This window comes from Tenrec ecaudatus, unplaced genomic scaffold (genome assembly GCF_050624435.1).
Source record: "Tenrec ecaudatus isolate mTenEca1 unplaced genomic scaffold, mTenEca1.hap1 Scaffold_158, whole genome shotgun sequence".
NCBI classification, from domain to species: Eukaryota; Metazoa; Chordata; class Mammalia; order Afrosoricida; family Tenrecidae; genus Tenrec; species Tenrec ecaudatus.
In genome coordinates, this window is record NW_027458056.1 from 43,826 (window position 1) to 63,328 (window position 19,503).

At 43.5% G+C, this 19,503-nt stretch overlaps 1 pseudogene; it reads left to right on the top strand.

Annotated features, from left to right (window-relative positions):
* The window catches only part of LOC142436126 (ninein-like protein), a 91,225-nt pseudogene that overhangs the window by 30,481 nt on the left and 41,241 nt on the right, over positions 1-19,503 (top strand).

The following is a 19,503-nucleotide window of genomic DNA, read 5'->3' on the forward strand; positions in this document are numbered from 1 at the left end:
CCCTGTCTGCTGCCTTCTGGCCCCAGAGCAGTCATGGCTGCTTTGATGAATCACATCACTGTGCCCAGCCCTCTCACCTTTGCTAGAAAGTGAAGAGAGCGATAACTGGTGAGGTTGTTCTTGCTAGGCAGCGTGCAGGTTTGTGCAGTGGGGGACACGAGAAACAAGAGATTGGGCTGAACAGACGTGCGTGCTCACAGCACTTTCTTGGTCCCTGGTGTACAGACCACAGAGGAGAGCAGCTGCCACACGACCACTTCGTCCCTCGTGTCCATCTGCTCAGACCGGCACCTCTTCTCCGGCATCGATGGCGGCACTGGGTTTGCATGCCCTGAGCAGGTGGTGGCTCTGTGGGCCCAGGAGGGCATTCAAAATGGCAAGGAGATTTTGCAGGTTTGGAAATGGATGGCCACAGCTGCTCCGCTGAGAATGGGCTGAGGGTGGGGTGGGAGCCCGAGAGGGTTACTGTGCTTGGCCTCTGCTCTCTGGCTTCCTTACTCCTGCTGCAACAGAGAATCCCAGACAGGGAAATTCTCGGGAAACTTTTCTTTTTGGCTATTAATATATAAAAATTTTAATTTTGAAAGAGCATAAATAAAATACAGAGAAAACAACAGTGATAAAAACACTCTGAAGGTAGGTTTTCATGTATTAGATACTTCCCCCTTTGCCATGCTAACCTTTCAGGCTTGTTGCTTGGACAAGGCAGCACTCCGACGGGCGTTGGAACAAGCACACTTTTGTGGTGGCATCAGAGTCAGAGAAGGTGCATGTATATAGTCAGCACTGACCACTACATAAGGGCATGCATTCTGCCAAGTCCTTTGATCAAAAAAGACCTAGGTGGGAACTGTGCCACTTGGCTCCACAGGCCAGCCTCGCATTCCTGGAAGCCATGGGGGTTTCCTGCCCATGCTCCTCCATTTCTTCTGCAACTGGCCCAGGAGAATAGCCTGGTGTAGCTCTTGCTCTTGGACTTAGTGTCACACTGTGCAGTAGTCAATTTAAAATAAATATAGCAAAGATTCATTTTTAAACATTCATTGTTTCATTCTGTATATGTGGGTGGTAAGATGCACATAACATCTCTTTTTAAGTTTATTTTTCAAAATTCTGAGAGAGAAGGAAGATTTCATTTTCTGTAATACTTTTGACCATGGCTCATGTCCTCTGATACATAATTTTTCTACCAATACAAATCATCAGTGTGTGTGTGTGTAGATAGATAAATAGATAGATAGATAGATAGATATTATGGAGATATGAAATATGTGTCAGGATTCTTTACATATATTACGTTAGGAGTCTCTCCCAGAATTCTTTTAGTTTGAAATGGTAAAAACTCAACTCCAAGTGGCATAAGAAAAAAGGAGAATGTAAAATAAAATAATAATTTATAAATTATTAAGGGTTCATGAGGAAGGGGGCAATGGGGAGGGAAGGGGAGGGAAAAAAGGAAAATGAGCTGATTCCAGGAACCCAAGCGGAAGGCGAATTTTGAGAATGACGAGGGCAACGAATGTATAAGGGTGCTTTACTCAATTGATGTATGTATGGATTGTGATAAGAGTTGTATGAGCCAAATAAAATGATTTTTTTTAAGAAAGAATGTTAGTGGCTTACAGTGGTGGGCAGTTGGCAGAGTTAATTTAGCCACTGCTCTCTGTAAGTGCCTGTATCAGTACCCTTTCATCTCTAACTGCTTCCAAATTTTCCTTTGCTATCAAGTTAATTTCAACTCATCATGATGCTAGGGGGCAGAATGGACTTACCCCTTTGGGTTTCCAAGAATTTAAATCTTTATGGGAATAGATAGCCTCTACTTTATTCCTCAGGGAAATGGGGTGGTTCAAACTGTTGACCTTGAAGTTAACATCTTATTGCATTACCCACCACACCACCAGAGCTCCTTCCAGTGCCCTTAGCCTTGGGCAAAGTCTCCTCTCTATAGCTCCATACAGCCTTTATAATTATTGGGTTTAGGTGGGGGGAAGGGCCCCTCTCTTGCTATTAATCCCCATGAAGTACTATGCATGGAGTCATATTCTTCCTCATGTGTCCCTGGCTCAGGCACAGTGGGATCTCCTATTGACAGCCTAGGAGTTGGAGTGGGGGCGGCCCCAAGAGGAAAAGTCTCAGGCAAATGGGAGAGCCAAGGAAAATGGAGTCTGGAGTCAAATTGTTGAGAGACTTAAACTCATCTTGAATGTCCCTTGGGATTTATTTCTAGAGCCTCGAATTCAGTGTGGATGAGAAGGTGAACCTTCTGGATCTGGCCTGGGCTATCGACAACAAGCTCCTGATGGTCACTGGTGTCATTCAGCAAGCGGCCCTGGCCTCCTACCACCAGGAGCTGAGCTACCTCCAGTAAGAGGCTGGGAGAGGTTGTTTCAAGGCTAGGGGTGTGGTTTGTTCTCAGGGGTCCGGGACTGGCAAGGGTCTGGGCTGCTGCCTTGCCTGCCCCCACCACCCTCTATAGGCAACTTGTGATGGGACAAGGAAAAGGGTCTCTGGTGTAGGGAGAGACGCTTTGCCTCTTCCTAATAGGGCCTAATGAGCAAGGGGCCGCCTACGGTTATTCTTGCCACAGGTCTTGCATACTTGGTGAGAGGCTTAGAAAGCCAGATCTCAAAATCCTAACCTAATCCCCTTAATAATATCCCAAGCAGCTGAATCCAACTTAAAACTTATGTGACTGACATTTTTCTTGCTATTATGGAGGTGCAAATGTTCTCCAGACCAGCCCATGGGGCCCCCAGGCTTAAGCCAATTGACTGAAAGCGCACAAAAAAAAAATTGCTTCTTAGACCTTTTCACTGAGCACAACGTGGCAGTTGGCACCGTGTTCCATTACAACAGAGCTCTGCTTTCACTCAACGGGTTATTCATGTTGTTCTGCTAAATAGATTCACAGGGACAAAAGTTGATAGTATTTTATAGAAAGATAACTTTTCCAACAGTTTTGTTGGCATATAAGTCATGTATCATACAATTCAGTGGTTTAGACATATTTTAAAAGAATTGTGTAGGCGTCACCACAATGAGTTTTAGAATATTTTCTTCATTCTGGTACCCTTTATTATTAACTCCCCATAGCCCCCAGTCTCCCCTGCCACAACCGGAAGGAGCTATTAATCTAATTGCTGTTTCTATAGATCACCTATCCCGGATTTCATATACAGAAAATCCTACAAAACAAAATAAACACCAAAAAACCTCAATTCAAAAGCAAGTCGACAATAATATAAACCAAAACGAATAAAGTCATTTAATGTCAGGATACACCATTAGAGAACCATTCTTCAAAGACTCAAAGACAAGGCTAGCCCGCACTCAACACCATCATGTTGGCTGTTTTTTGTCGTTTATGCAGACCCAGAGTTTGAGGGCCCTGCAACGGTATGTGCTTCTGTGGGAAGCTGACAGAGTAGTAGCTACATTTGACAGTGTCTCCTTCCTGTGGGCAGGGGGCAAATGAAGCAAATGGTGCAGGAGCGAGACAAGGCAAGACAGGACCTGGAGAAGGCTGAGAAGAGGAACCTGGAGTTTGTGACAGAGATGGATGACTGCCACTCTGCCATGGAACAGCTCACGGAACGCAGGATCAAGTAGGTGCCACCGAGACAGCTTCTGGGTCAGAGCCTGGCACAGTAGCCCTCTAGAATCACAGCAGCTGTCCCCAATCTGGTCCCTACACCCTGGCCAGAGGGTGGGTGAAGGACAAATAGCTGCTACCCAAGTGGCAGTGCTATAGTTCTGGTTCATTGAAGGCCTTACTTGAGCCAGTAGAAACCAGAAAATGTGACTTTTTGTTTTGTACCATCAGTCAGGGGCCTCCAGAGTAACACGGTCAGTACGATAGATGGGTGTTCATATGGGTGGAAACATGGAGGGATACACGTGATTCATTTATTTTAGAAAACTGCCTCCTGGTTGTGAGGCTTGGCAATTCTAAAATCCATCGGTCAGATGGCAGGTTGGAGACTGTCTGCAGGATGGCTACGGTCTTAAAACATCCTTCTCCTTCCAGAAACCTTAACGTCTGCTCGGAAAACCTTCAACTTATTGCATAACCCCCCCCCCCACACACACACACACACACACACACACATCATGGATCATGACCTGTTTTACTGAGGACTGACAGGCTTAAATGCTAATCATATGTAATGCCCTCATAGCAATACTAAGCCAATATGTTAATAAGCAGTGGAGCCCCATGGCCTACCCAACGGCACACATGAAATTAGCTATCACAAGACTCCTTGAAAGATGAGGGTACAATAGAAGCATCAACTGAACTCTGGGTGGGGCTGGTGCAGTATGCACTGGCTTCTCATTCTATATGCCTATGGGCTGCAGACATTCGTCTCTACCCTACCTCTACTCTCTTTGCTCAATCCGTTGGACCTGCCCTCAGCTCAAGGAAGACCTTTAACTATTGTTTGTGCTTGTGATGGGTGTTATGTAAGATATTTTTTGCAAACAGCTTCAGGAGTTCAGCAGGTAGCACTCAACACAGCGAAGGTACCCCAACACCTCAGTCTTACCTCTCATCATCCTTCATACTGAACAGTCTTAGGGGGAACTCTGTATGGTATGTTTGGTGATGGCTTCAAGGCCAGAGAAAAGGATGTAAGAAAACCTAGCCACATATATATCCACACTGCATCAGGGAGAAGGTTTTTTTCACCCCTATTGAGAGAAAAGTCTTGGCCAGAGGTGGCTAAACTCAGCTAGTGATTCACCTTCCTGAATCTTTTGTTTACTGAAGGTGCTCTGCTGGAAACAGCTGAGGCTACATGAAATGATCTTCTACATTTCTCTTTCTCTCATACTGGCTCATGCCAGAAGTCAGAACACTGGCTGCCTGCTCCCTGGTCTGTCTTCCTTCACTGGTGGGCAAGATGTCTGTGGGGCATGCCCTTTTAGAATCCTGCTTCCTTGCCCCTAGCCCCTTGCCCTTTGGGTAAGCTGAGTCCTTTGGTCTCCTCATCTCTAACCTGAGAATGGTAATGAGCCCTGTCTAGCATGGAGGGATGACCAACACAATATGTCGAGCTTCCTAATTCTGATGACTGTGCATAGGCCCAATCATGTGCCTCAGGAAACAGAGAGAGTGAGAGAGACGTCATAAATGATGCAGAGTCCTGGCGTGGTGAAAAGGTTGGCCCCTTGGCACCTTGCCTCTGTGTGGGGTCATGTTCTCCTGGAAGGACCAGCAGTGAATGTGGTGTCCAGTGTCTGGTCCCTGCCTTCAGAACACTCATACTTTCTATCAAACAGGCGGCTATAAAGCCTAAAACTGTCAGTAGATATACAATCTTCCAGAAGGCCAGGCCATGTGTGACACTGGGGAGGTAGTTTAAGGAGGTGTCCCAAAAGGTACCCTCAGTCTCTCCTTTGTGGGTATTGTAGACACCTGGAGCAGGGATACTGTGGACAATTGGCCCTGCTTCGCTCAGAGTTGGAGATGGAACAAGAGCTGCTCTGGCAGCAGACCAGCATGCAGAGGGCTAGGCTGGAGGAGGACCTTGAAGCCCTGCACAGGGAGGAAGCCTGCTTGCAAGAGAGGCTATCATTGGTGCTAAAGGTATGAGGGTGCTATACAAAGAAAATGCATGTGCACAAAGCTGGGAGTACATAAAGCTTGATTTTCTCCTCACAACTGTGTTCCCTGACAATTGCCCCAGCCAGCTCTAGGGTAGTATAGCTACTTCGTGGCTATTGCCTGCAGCTCTGAGCTGGTAGATAGGGGCCAGGGAAGGTCTGCAACAGCATCTGGCACGCCTGCATCCCCAGAGACCAGGAACATATTGTGGCTTTAGCAAAAAAAAAAAAAAAAGCCAGGACCTGAAGCTCACCTAGCAGGAGCCCCACTGTATTTCCAGGAGCTGAGAGGTTCATGGGTGTGTGCCACCCAGTCCTTACCACAGCCGGCACTTGATCCCCAGGGATTACTTCTCAGGAGAGACAGGAAGGCCCTGAATCCCTGTCTTAGTTGTGAGGCCTCTGGGGAGAGGATGGCATAGCAGGTGAGAGGCAGAAGTAGCTGAGCTGACTGTCTCGGTGGACTTTCTTCCCAGTCCTTTTTGCACTCCAGCCTGCCTGCCTTCTCCGTTTTCATCTTGGCTCCTTTTTTCTCTCCCTTTCTACCTGTCCTCCCTCCCTTGATGTCTGTCTCCCTTACTCCAGCTCCTGGCTTTTCAACCCTGCGGAGCACTCAGCAGAGCCTTACCTCTTAGTTATACACTGTGTCTCAGAAGTAATTCCACATCCTTCTGATTCGTCATTGCAGCTTTCAAGTGTCTGTAAACACTGGACTTTTCCCTGACTGGATATATGGACTGCATTGATGTTATTTCAGATCTCTTATTTAGAAGTACACCCTGAAATCATTTGTCTCTAATCTTCTTTCCTAGCTTATTGCTGTTGAGCTCTTGAAGTGGGAGAAGTAGCGGCAGTGGGAAAGCACTGGGCACTTCAGTGTCTGCATGTCTGGCTTAGGAGCTGGTCTACTAAAGAAATGTTATGGGGGCCACCACGCACCTCCTCTGGCTACACACAGAAGAGGAGACTCCAACACCAACCCAATGCCAATTGGCACAGGGCAGAAGTTAAAGATGCCTCCCCCCACCATCTTTATGCTATTCTAACGCCAACCATCCCTAACCTTCCCATAACACTCTTCTTAGCTAGATTCGGTCATTTATTTCAGTGACCACATACAATTCACAGACAATATTCACAATTATCGAGTTAATCAGGGAAATGTTAATGATACAGGTCTTTTGTCTACAATACCATGCTGATAACCACCTCTTTCTCTGGTCCCAGGCCTCTCAGTTGCATAGTCCCTTGGCTTCTGCTTTGTTCCATGGGCCAGGAAGCCTACCACTCTGCCTCGTGGTCTCAGTGTTGCTCCTTGCTCTGTCTCATGTGCTCAGTGCCAGGGCTTCTGCTGCCTCCACGACTTACGGCATGGATCTCACATGTGCCCCACTGATGGCTCTTATTTCTTGATGGACACAGGATTCTCTCTCTCTGCTACTGAGATGCCGTGCAAGGGCATCACTGTCCGACCCATCTATGAGTGTTTCACATACCTGATTTGCCTAGTCCCACCCAATTATTTGATGAGTGTTACAAAGATATGGATAGAAGAGCCCTTTGGATCATTTCACTTCACCCCGGGCTACCTTTTGGCTCTTCTAGACATTGCTCCTTTAATACATGAAGAATTGCCTCCTGCCCACTGACATCTAGGATTTGTTTTCACAGTCGTGGTGACCCTGCTAACAGTCACTCGTACTTCAGTCATATCATCAAACCAGCATCTTCTCCTCGCCTCCTTTTACCTGAGCCCATGGTGAAAAGAGGACACTCTTCAATGGGGACTTTCCCTTGACTTGTTCTTTTTCTTTTCTTTTTCATATTGATACTAATACACCCATAAAAACTGGTAAACCAGCTACTTCATTACCACTCCCTATTTTAGATATCCCATTGCTAAATTGTCAATCCCTAACAACCAGTCCTCTGAGGAGACAAGCAAATTTTTGATCAGAAGAATCTTTATTTATGATTTAAACTTTGAGCATCTGTTTCCATAAATATAATCCAATCCAGGGAAAGCCATCAAATTAGAGCAATGTATGCCAGATCATAGTGTCAACATTTATCTTGTCATTCATTTGGGTTCTGGTCAACTCAGCCCTAGAATCCAAGGTAGATCAAATAGGTACCAGTATCAAGCTTGGGAGTTCACACACACCTCCCTGTACTTTAGATTAACTGGCCAATTCATATATTCTCATCAACCCTAACTCCCCATGGCCTAGGTCCTGATCATCAGCTTTATAATTCACAACTCATGAAATCTCCCAATGTCTTCCCCTCTTCACTCACATTTTCAAACTTCAGACCAGCCAGCCCCTCTCTCTCATCTCTAGCTTCTGGGGCCAGATCAGCAGGTGCCAATAGAACATGCCAAAATGCAGGCTGTGTCATCAGTGCGGCAGTTCCACCACTCCCACCCAAGTGGACCCAAGTGTCAGCACAGTGAGCGTACTAGGCTGCCGCCAGCTCCCTTAACTTCAGTCTGTCAGGAGCCATTCTCTGAGAGGAACACACTTCTCCCTGCTAAGATGACTCTAAAGGCAGGCAGCTCAAAATTCAAAAGGCCAAACCGATTTTTCTCCTACTCATTCTTTCAGTTGTTCTGGGTGGATCTGCATGTCTTTGCAAATAAGTGCAAAAGTACTGGTAGCAAAGGTTCTGGGTGAGGCTTCCATCCACACTGGTGAGAGCTTTCACTGCTCTCTCCAAACCAAACCAAACCAAACTCACTGCAGTTAAGTCAATTCTGACTCCCATTCAGCCTATAGGGCAGGGGGTAGAGCTGCCCTTGTGGGTTTCTAAGATTGTAACTCTTTACAGGAATAGAAAGCCACATCTTTCTCCCATGAAGTGTCTTGTGGTTTGAACTGCTGAACTTGCAGTTAGAAGCCCAGTGCGTAACTACTACACCAACAGGCCTCCAATACTCTACTTGGACTTAAAACAAAAACCCATTTCTTCAGGGAAAATTCCTAACTCCCCTTTTAACAAATCCAATAAGAATAGGCTGAATGTGAACATACAAGCTCTCTGTAATCATAAAACTGAGTATTTGTTTCTATCGCACATGATACCTATTTATAACACTAGTCAGGAGAAACCTCTATCCAACAGTCAGCTAAACACATAAACCCAAATACATCATCCTTTTAAAAACACTCAGTTCAATGTTCTTTTCTCCACCCAGATTATCCCATTCGTATGTCTACGGACTTGGGCCTCTGTTAGGGTACATCCAGGAAACCCTGGCCTTCTTATTAACTGTTTTGTTTAACCAGCCTGGTATTTCCTTCAGGCCACTCCAGAGCACTTTCACGCCCTTGACACCTCTTACATTTCTTTCAAGCACTGCCATTGTTTTAGGTAGGTACCATCATGTAGGTTTCGACCTTATGCATCTATGCCAGGTTCTGCAATATCCTCACAGTTTTTCCCGTTGAGCCTCCTGTTGCAGCCATGGTACCAATCGATCGCATCGAGAGCCTTCCTCTTTTTCACTGTCCCTTTGCTTTATCAGACATAATGTCTTCCCCAGGGGCTGGTCTTTCCTGACATGTCCAAAGTGTGCCCATCTTAGACTCTTAAGGTGCACTATAGCTGTATTTCTTCCAAGACAGATCATTTTGTCCTTTCAGCAGTCCATAGTAAGAATAACCAAAGGAATAATCTAAGAATCAAAATTTTCACTTCCCTTACCCTGACCTTTCTTTTGTAAAACCCCATGCTTTCATGAGCCTGGAGCCATTGCAGTTAATTCCACTCTTGACACCAACTGATGAAATGCCGTACGTCTGACCTCCTAGCTACACGAAGGGGGAGATTCCAATGCCACACCAGCCCAAGCTAATTGCCACAAGGCAGAATGCCTTGACCCTCTATCCTTTTTTTACCCTTATCTGATACCAACATCCCTCAGTTGGCACGCTACCTCTCTGTTGGGTTCAATAATGTATTGCAACGTCTTCAAAAAAACTTACAGGCAATGTTCATGGTTATAGAATTGCTTAAGGAAGCTAACCAGTTACAGAACGTTAAGGAAACAGGTTTTTTGGTCTGCATTGCCTCTTCTCACCCACGATGGTAGGCATCTCTTTCTTAGTGTTGCACCTCTGCCCTCTACCTCATGAGCTTAGCACTGCTCCTTTGCTTTGTCTTCTGTTCTCAGTGCCTTGGCCTCTGATACTTCTGGTGCCTCCACTACTTCAGGCAAGGATCTTACATGTGCTCACTCCTGGTGTTTCCATCTTGATTAACATGGAATGTTTCTGTCTGCAACTGTTATCATTCACTCTTATATACACAGTGCAATGGGAAAACCAACAAATTCCCTCAGTTAGCATTTCACATACCCTATTTGCTTGATATGGCCCCAAAATTTGGTGGGAGTTACAAAGACATGAATAGAAAAGCCATTCCAAGTAATTTCACTTCAACACAGCTGCCCTCACACCCTCCACCACTACAGGAACTCTTTCAAGGAAAAGCAGCTTGCCTCCCTGTAACACCTCTCCCTTATGGAAAGGTGAGAAACTTACCATTGCGTCATTGCTTGCGTTATATAGCTATTAAACCACTGGCCTGAATCTTTTAGGAAAACAGTCGATTGCAGAAGGAGATCTTTGAAGTTGTGGAAAAGTAGTCAGATTCAGAGAAGCTGGTGCTGAAACTGCAGAATGACCTTGAGTTTGTGCTGAAGGACAAGGCAAGTGCTTCTGCTTATTCTGAGTCTTTCAACTAGAATCATGGTCAGTAGTGTGGGCCATGTCTTGAAAATGATACTTGGGTGATAGAACTTTGGTTTTTTTCCTTACAAAAATCCTGTAATGGAGAGAAATCTATATAATATCTTTTTCTTTCCCCTTTTCATGACAAGTCACTGTGACCTAGTGCTACCCCGCGTAGTATGGCCTCTGTACTGATAAAGCCAGGACCCACTAATAGTACTTGGGATTAGCCAGAGAGGCCAAAGGAGCACTTAGAGCGTGGTGCCATCATATGTCATCTACCCTAAGGACGTTGCTGGGAAGGGAGAAGTTGCACCAGAGACAAGGCAGAAGTGCATCCCAGCCACCACAGGCTCCGGGTCCTAAGAAAACGCTGTTGGTGGCAAGACCTTTTAAACAAGTTTGAAAGTAGGTAGACTGGATGCTTTTTTCTAGAGCTACTGGAAAGTAGAAGTTAGATTCCCAGAAGGAAAGTGAGGAGGTGGCCCCAGGAACCTGGCCCAAGAGGACCTGCCTTACCATTCTCTGTATTGTTGCTTTCTTTCTGGGTCTGACATCAGCTGGAACCAGATGGCACTGCACTCTTCTCTCAAGAACAGTTCATGGCGATCCTGAAGGAGTATGAATTCAAGTGCAGGGTATGTGCCAGGGAAGTTTGGGGGGCTGGGCCGGGGGGGTTCCCTCACCATCCTCAGCTCTACTGCACTCACTCTTTTGACTGCTGTGAGCAGTCACATATTAATCTTGTATTGGGTCTTACATGCCAGCATTTTGGTTGTTGGTACCCAAACCTTCACCTTTGCTCATTCCCATCCTCTTCCCCAACCATTTCTACACTGGGGCAGGGTCAAAGCTTATGGGGAACTTAGGGTTTTCTCTAAAAGCATGACCCTCTGGCTGCATCAGCAGGTCTCTAGACCTCTTGTGCAAAAAAGTCCAAAGAACTCTACTTCTTGTCTCATTGTACCTGCTAAGAGGGTGGTGTTCAACCATTAGAATGGACAGAACTGTAGGTGACCAGTGTCTGTGTAGCTCAACCTAGCTGATGGCTATGAGAGTGGCTGAGGTTTGAGCAGGCCATGTTCAGGCCCTCCTTTTGGAGGTTGAAAGAGGAGACCACTGAGAGTATCTTCTTGAAGAGACCGGGCTTCTACGTTTAGCCTTGATTCTGCTGAAAAGCCTCTAATTTGATGACGTCTACTTGCTGCGTGTGGAAGGTCAACTTGATATCTAAAAGTGGCCTCATGTTATAGCCACAAGAATGTCCCAAGAAACCAGGCCCAGTGCTCCAGACTTGACGGCTGCTATTCTTCTACTGTATATCTTTCTTTAAAAACAAAGTTGTTGTGTGGGTGTTTTTTAATCATTTTATTGGGGGCTCTTACAACTCTTGTTACAATCTATACATCAATTGTATCTGACATATCCGTACATATATTCTGTCTTTCTTTTATAGACATTTACTTTCCATGGAGCCCTTGGGATCAGCTCCTCTTTTTTTCTCTCCCTTCTCCTCCCCCAACCCCAACCCTCGTGGCCCCTTGATACATTGTAGATTGTTAATTATTTTCAAATCTTACTCCGACCGCCATCTCCCTTCCCTTCTAGTTTCTGTTGTTCTCCCCCCTGACTGGGGGTACGGGATTATATGCTATTCATTGCTATTGGTGTCTCCTCTCTCCCCACTTCGCCCCCCTTCCCCCTACCCTTTTGTTGTCTCTATTCCCATTCCTGTTCCTGGTTCCATGTGTCGTGAGTTTTATCTCTTGCCTATGCCTATGCGCATGCTCCCGTCTAGTCTAGATTGGGAAGCGGCACTGAGGTCGTGATAGCGGGGAGTGAGAAGCTGTTGAACTCATTGGAGTACAGTCCTTCATAGTACTGTGCAATTACCCTTTTGATTTTATTAGGGTTCATTGTAATGTCCCTTGTTTCATTCCTCATCCTTGCTATTGAAATTTGTTCCTTCCTTTCTTTGGTTAGGTTTTCCATGGTCTTTTGATTCTGTTAATCCTTTCAAAGAACCAGCTTTTAGCTGCATTTCTTTTTTCCATAATTTTCTTGTTTTCCCTTTCATGAATCTCAGCCCTTTTTATTTTTCTTTTGCAATTTGTAGGATTATTCTGCTGACTGCTCTAATTGGTGTAAGTTTTGTGTCAGCACATCAATCATACGTCTCTTTCTTTTTCATGTGCTTACATATTACTATCAGACTTTCTCTGATAGCGGCCTTTGCTGTCTCAAAGGTATTGGTAACTGTATTCTCATTGGTTTCTAGAAATTTTCTAATTTCATATCTTTCTGAGCCAGTAACCACTCCTTTTGCAAAAGAGAGTTATTTTTCTTACAATTTTTTCCCTTGTTTTCTTCATCATCCTTCTGTCGATTTTCAGCCTTATGTTATAGTGGTCGGAGAGAGAAGTCGGTATGGTCTCTTTATGTTTGAATTTACACAGATTCAACTTATGTCCCAGCATGTGGTCTATCTTTGAGTATGTGCCATGGGGGGCTTAAAAAGAATATGAGGGTGTTTTTGCATTTTGGTGGAGCGTTCTGAAAATATCTATCAGGTCAAGTCATTTAATCATAATGTTTAGATCTGTTGCCTCCTTGTTAAGCTTCTTTCCTTGTGATCTTTCTCAGAGAATGGTGTATTAAGGTCACCTACTATAATTGTTAGCCTGTGATTTCTTTTATCATCTTTTGGAGTGTTTGATAAATTTTGTGGACGTCGCGTTGAACATGAATATATTTATTATGTTCACTGGTTCTTCATCTACTGTTCCCTTGAACATTATATAGTGCCCCTACCCCTTATGTCTTGTTATGGCTTGTACCTTGGGAACTATTTTTACAATCTGAGGTTAGGATTGCAACCTTTGCTTTTTTTTGAATGGCCGTTTTCTTGGTATATTTTTCTTCAGCCTATTTTTGTCTGTAATCATAAGATGTGTATCCTATAGGTAGCAGCCCAAGGGGTTGTGTTTTCTAAGTCAGGCTGCTAACCTCTGCCTTTTATTGGCTGAGTTCTGTCCATTGTTATTCAGGGTTATTATATCCAGCTGTGGACTCTGTGATGTCATCTTGTACCTTTTGTGTTGAATGTTTTCCTACCTCCCTTTCTTATCAGTGTGTTGTCCATTTGTGTGTGGTTCATTCTGCCTTTCTTTGCCACTGTTATCTTGGGGGCTCTTTACTCTTTGTTTACATCTGGGTGGAGTTGTTTTATGTGGCAGTCTCTTGTTTTTGTTTGGTGAGTGATGTTTTTCTGCCCATACCGGTTAGATAAGGATCTTTTGTAGGGCTAGTTTCTTTTATCGTAGTCTTTGAGTTTTTCCTGTCTGGGAAGACTCTAACTTCTCCATCTATCTTGATAATTTGGCTGGATAGAGTATTCTTGGGTTTGTGTTATTTTCTTCAATTTCTCCTCTTCACAGTGTCCGCTGATTGGTCTCAACAGACTCTTGTTTGAGTTCCTTTATAGGTAACTGTTTCTATTTTCCCTAGCTGCTCTTATGAGTCTGTCCTTTTCCTCTAAGTTGGATAGAATAGCTGTTATATGCCTTGGTGATTTCTTCTTGGGAATTCAGTCCAGCTGGTGTTATTTTGGCCTCCTGAATAGTTGCCTAGTTTTCATTTATTAATCTGGAGAAGTTTTCCCCTAAGAATTTCTACACTATTTATTATGCCATTGACTCTTTTGTTGTGCCTTGTTCAGGTAGTTCAATTATTCAGATGTTGTTCTTCATAGCATCAAACATGGCTCTCAGCTTTTCTTCAGTTTCTTTGATTATCTTGGCTAACTGCCTTTCCCATTTGCTGAAGTCTGCCTGTTTATCCTCTAGGCCACTGGTGCAATTCTCTGCCTCATCAAGTCTTTTGGAGAAGTCTGTGAATTCACTACTGGATTTGGTTATCTTGTCCCTGAGGTCTTTTATTTCCCTTTGGTGCGTGGCCTTTATCTCCTCTATCATTTCATCCTTTTTTTATATTGCTTCCCTCATATTCTGTATAACTCCAAGCAGAAATCCTGAAGATTGCTTTCTGTTTGCAGATCAATGTCTGCTTCTACTATACATGTCATTATGTTCAGGACTTCTGGCATTGCCTTTTGTTTCTCCTGTTTTTTCATTGAGGTTTTTGTGGCTGGTTGCTGTTTGTGTTGTGTTGTTTTAGAAGAGCCTGGTGCCATTTTTCAGAAAGTCAACAAGCACTGGTCTCCTACTTTGGAAAACTCATTGGAGTGCGTCATTGAACTGCCTGCAGCTAAATGTACTAGGTCAGGCTACCACTTTTTCCTCCTGTGGTTTTACTCCTTACCTAGCCAACCCGTATCCTGTTATTTAGAGGTTACGTTGGATGGTCCTCTCATGGGACTCTGGTTGGGTGATTGTGGACTGGGGAGGATGACACTGCACTGGATGATCTTACAGGAAGCCATGGTGGTGTGGCCCACAGCGGCTTGGAACACCTCAGGGGAAGTGCGGGGGTGCTTCCTGCAGCGGGATTGCCACATAGTGTTGATGGGTGTGCCCACTTTAGTGTAGAGCACTGCAGATAACAGACGGAATTGTTCTAGTAGCAAGATCTCCCATATAGGTCACACAGATGCTCCCACAGCAGTATGGCACACTGGAGAGGGCTCACACAGAGCTGTCTTAAGTTGTGTAAAGCACGGCAGCAAGTAGGAGGAAGTTCCCTCAGCCATGTGGGACCACAGAGGACGGGGAGGGGCCCAGGGACCCTCCCAGCCACATGGTGCACCGTGGAGGGTGGTTGGGATTTCCATCATCTGCTTACAGGGCTTTGGAGGGTTGATGGGAGTTCTCCTAGATGTTTTAAGGGGAGATTCCCCCATTTGAGGTGTGGCAGAAGACAGGCAAGATTTCCCCAGCTGCTTGTAAGGCTACAGAGGGCAAGTGGGCAGGAGCTGCCCCAGCTGAGTGGAGGATGGATGCAGTTGCTCTAGGCAAAGAGCAGTGACCTGGAGCCCAGCAGTGACATGTGAAAGGAAAGACAAGAAAGAAAAAAGACCAGGTGGTGGGTACCGAGGCCAATTAGACTGTGGAAGAAGGGAGAGAGAAATAACAGCCCCAGTCACCTGACTGTGGGGCTGGAGGGGTTTAAACCCTGCTGAAAGGCAGCAGTAAGCTGTGGTTGTGTTGAAGTTAAGCCTTTGTGCTGGCCAAGAGAGCTCAGATCCAGCCGAGACTGTGGCAGGGGAAAGGCTAAGCCATAGCCAACCTCTACAGTAGTAGCCCAAACCCCACAGCTCTTCAAGACCTAGTGTCTGCTCATCTTTAAGATGCTCTGCCTGTGACCCAGAAGAGTGATATTTCCCTCTCAGTGACTCTCCTCCACTGATTTCTGCAGAGTCCCTCTGGAATGCTACTCCATCACCATCTTGCCACACAGACCTATTCATCTTTTTCTTATTGAAGTGTTTCAATTACGTATATCATTGCCAAAATCTTTTTCCTAATCTGTAGATAACATTTTTACTTTTTTGATGAAGTTTTTGTTTTACTTTTCTTAAGTCCCAGACTTCAATTTTGTCTTCTGTTACGTGTGTATCCTTCATTAATATTTGACATTTTGTGTATCCCCTGCAATAGCACTCTTAAGTTTGTCCATGTTTTCTCATTGATTTTCTGGTATTTATTTTTAGATATTTGATCCATATTATATGTTTTTGTGGGGGTGTGGGGCATTAGTCTTATTTAATTATTCTGCAAGTCGAAATCCAATTTTTCCTGCACCATTTGTTAAAGAGACTCATCTTTATGTGGTTATTGTAAATGGTATTGATTCCTTGTTTTCTTTTCCGGAGTTATCTTTGTTAGTATGCAAGAATCCTGTTGATTATTATATGTCAATTTTGTTTCCTGCCATGTTGCCAAATCTTTTTATATTTTCTAGCAATATTTTTGTTGAGCCTTTGGTGCCTTCTATGTATAGAATCAGATCGTCTGCAAATAGTGACAGTTTTACTTCTTTGCCCATTTGGATTTTTGAAACTTCTTTTTGTGTCCTGATAGCTCTGGCTAACTTCCAGTACAATGTTGAATAAGAGTGTTAATAAGGAGCATTGTTGTGTAATTCCATCTGAAAGAGGAATGAGTGCTTTCAGTTTCTCCCTATTGAGTAAGATGCTGGCAGTTGGTTTTTCATATATGTCCCTGATTTCATTGAGAATTTCCCTTCGAATCCTATTTTTTAGTATTTGTATCTAGAATGGCTGTTAGATATTATCAAATACCTTTTCTGAATCAATTGAAATGCTCATGTGGTTGTTTTTCTTTTTTATATGGTAGATCACATTCATTATTTTTCTCATTTCAAACCATCTTTGCATCCCTGGAAGCAATCTCACCTGCTGTGGTTCTTTTGCTTAGCTTTTTGATAGATTGTTGGATTCTGTTGGCCAGGATTTTGAGATTTTGCCCCTATATTCATAAGGGATATTGGTTTACAGTTTTGTTTTGTTTGAAATATTTATTTCTGTTGACAAATAAATGAAATTTTGTCTTAAAGCATGGTGCAGCATGGGTAACAATGTTCACTCACGGTACTCACATGTGGGTGTATCTGCATGTGGGCGGACCCACCTAGAGACAGATAGAGGAGCGGTGTCTTGGTTCCTAAGAACATTGGTAACACAGAAAAATATGAGAAAAAAGACAAAAAGGATGGTAATAGAAATAAATTAATAAAAATATCTATTAAAGGCAACAAAAGAGAGACAATGGGAAGAAAACATAAAATTTAAATTTACAAGACATATTTTTGTTTTAAATTCTATACCATTGGCTAAATTAACTACACTATCAATAAAATTGCCTTATGCCCAAGGGGATGATTGATAATGTTCTCTAACAGAAAATAACAATTATATCTCTGAGGTGAACCAGAGCCAGATGAACCATAAATATGTGAATGGATTTTGAGCTTGCACTTAATTCTAGCCTCAATCTAAGTACAATTAGTTCTTAAGAAATGGCCCTATTTGATGCTCGTCCTCATGAAGAAATCACTCAAGACATGAATGCTATAGGAAAGTGTAATGAAGAAACTAGATGGTGCCCACCTATCAGAAAAAAATAGCATCTGGGGTCTTAAAAGCTGGTCTTAAACAGCCATCTAAGTGAGGGATCAACTAAGTCCATGTGGAAGAAGCACACCAGCCTGTAACATCCTAGGATTTTAACTCATGAAATTCAAATCTGAAGGAGGGAATGATATCAGCTTCAATTATGAACACCTGGTTTTAAGGTTGTGGATAACATTTGCAAGCTCTGGGGAATCCTCTCTGACCAGAGCCATGGGATGTGAACAGCCCTGTTATCAGACAGATAGCATTGTAAAATTGGTTATTACAGATGTATTTAAGTTAAAATTTATACATCTCCCTTTTGACTCATTTTAAATATATTCCAGTTCTTTTAACCTCTGCTTTCTTTTCTAGAGCTTTTTTAATCTGTTTTCTTTGTTATTGTTGTTAGGCTTTTAAAAATACATTTTTCTGTATATGAAATCCAGGATAACTGAATCTATATAGACAATGGTTTTGGGGGCTGTGGCAGGGGAGGTTGGGGGAAATAACATGAATACAATAAAGAAAAAATGTTCTAAAATTGATTGTGGTGATAATGATTATTACAATTTATCTTAATATAATTGAGCTGTTGTATGACATGTGAGTCATATGCCAATAAAAGTGTTTTTGTAAATGAATTAAAACAATTTTTCCAAGCTGTTCTCAGCCTGCTAATTGTTTCTGTCTTGGAAATTTCAACGACAATATGTTCCAGTGTTTTCTTTTGGGATCTGTGGTGTTTTGGGTTCTCTCTGCTTCCTGGAGAATTATTTTCTCCTCCTCTGTTCTGTTAAGGAAGTATTATTCCGGAATTTCTTATATGGATAGAATCCCACTTCATTCTTATGTTTTCTTCAGATTCTTTTGTTCTTTTAGCTGATTGTATCACTCATAAATTGGAGTTAAGAGATATGCCTTCAAACTCACCAATTCAGCTTTCCATTTCTTCAATTCTCTTACTCTGTTCTTCTAAATTGTTGCCTAATTCTCTTATCTTAATATTTTCTGCATTTCTTTTTAGAGGTTTTTGTTGAAGATATCTAGCTTTTCTATTCTGACCATTGTTCTCGCAAACTCTTTGTTGAAAGTACATGACAACATTTTTCTGAATTCAATTTATGATAGTTTCAGAGCCTGTTCTTTTTAAGAAAATTCCTTGAGATCTGAGTGTTGTTCATTTGTTAATCCTTCTTCTGATGAATCAGGAGTGACTGCTGCCACTGCAGCATCGTGGCCGGGTATTACGGTTGGGAGGGCTGCTAGATTTTGTGGGAGTCGATGACTTTGTTGAGTAGTGCCAGAAATGAATAATAGAAGAGGGACGGGGGAGGGAAAAAAGGCTTTGGGCAGTAAAAGGCTGTACTAAGAAAAGTTGGGAGGGGGAGGAACACTGTACTTGAGTGTATTCTTCCCTAAGGCCAAGAGCTTCTTAACATAGTCCGTCAAAGCACAGGCAATCTTCAGGAAAACCATCATGGTGCCAAGTTTGTCCTTGGGATAGCCTAGGCTGGTCCTTTGGGACCTATGCTCCGGGAACTGTGCAGGCCAGCTTGCTTGGAGAGCTGGAAACCACATGGGACCTGCGTGCTTATTACACGTGAAGCTTTGGACCCTGCTCACAATGATAGTCTTTGAGGAGTGGAGCTGGGTTGCTGTAGCCAGCAGTGCAGAATGGAGCTACAGATGGGTAGCAGGAGACCACTGGGCGCCTCTTCAGTGGACCTGCTCTTTCCTTCCCTTCTCTGCTTGCTCCCACAGTCTCTGATATATGGAAGCCTCCTTTTACTTCACTTTCAAGCCATTGTCTGAGATCACAGGCCACCTGTCTTTTCTTAGGGCCTAGTCTATCCTGGTTGTTACATAAGGATCTACCTGTGTGTATGTGTTCAGTTGGACATGTTCTAGTCCCCTTTCTTTAATATTTTTAAAAGTTTCTATAGAACTGGTGTCAGCACTTCTGAATTTTTTATGAAATATCCCAGTGAAGCCATCTTGCCATTGACTTTTCTTTTTATATATATTTTTGGCCTTTTTTGAAGGGGTGGAGCAGGGGGTTAATCACAT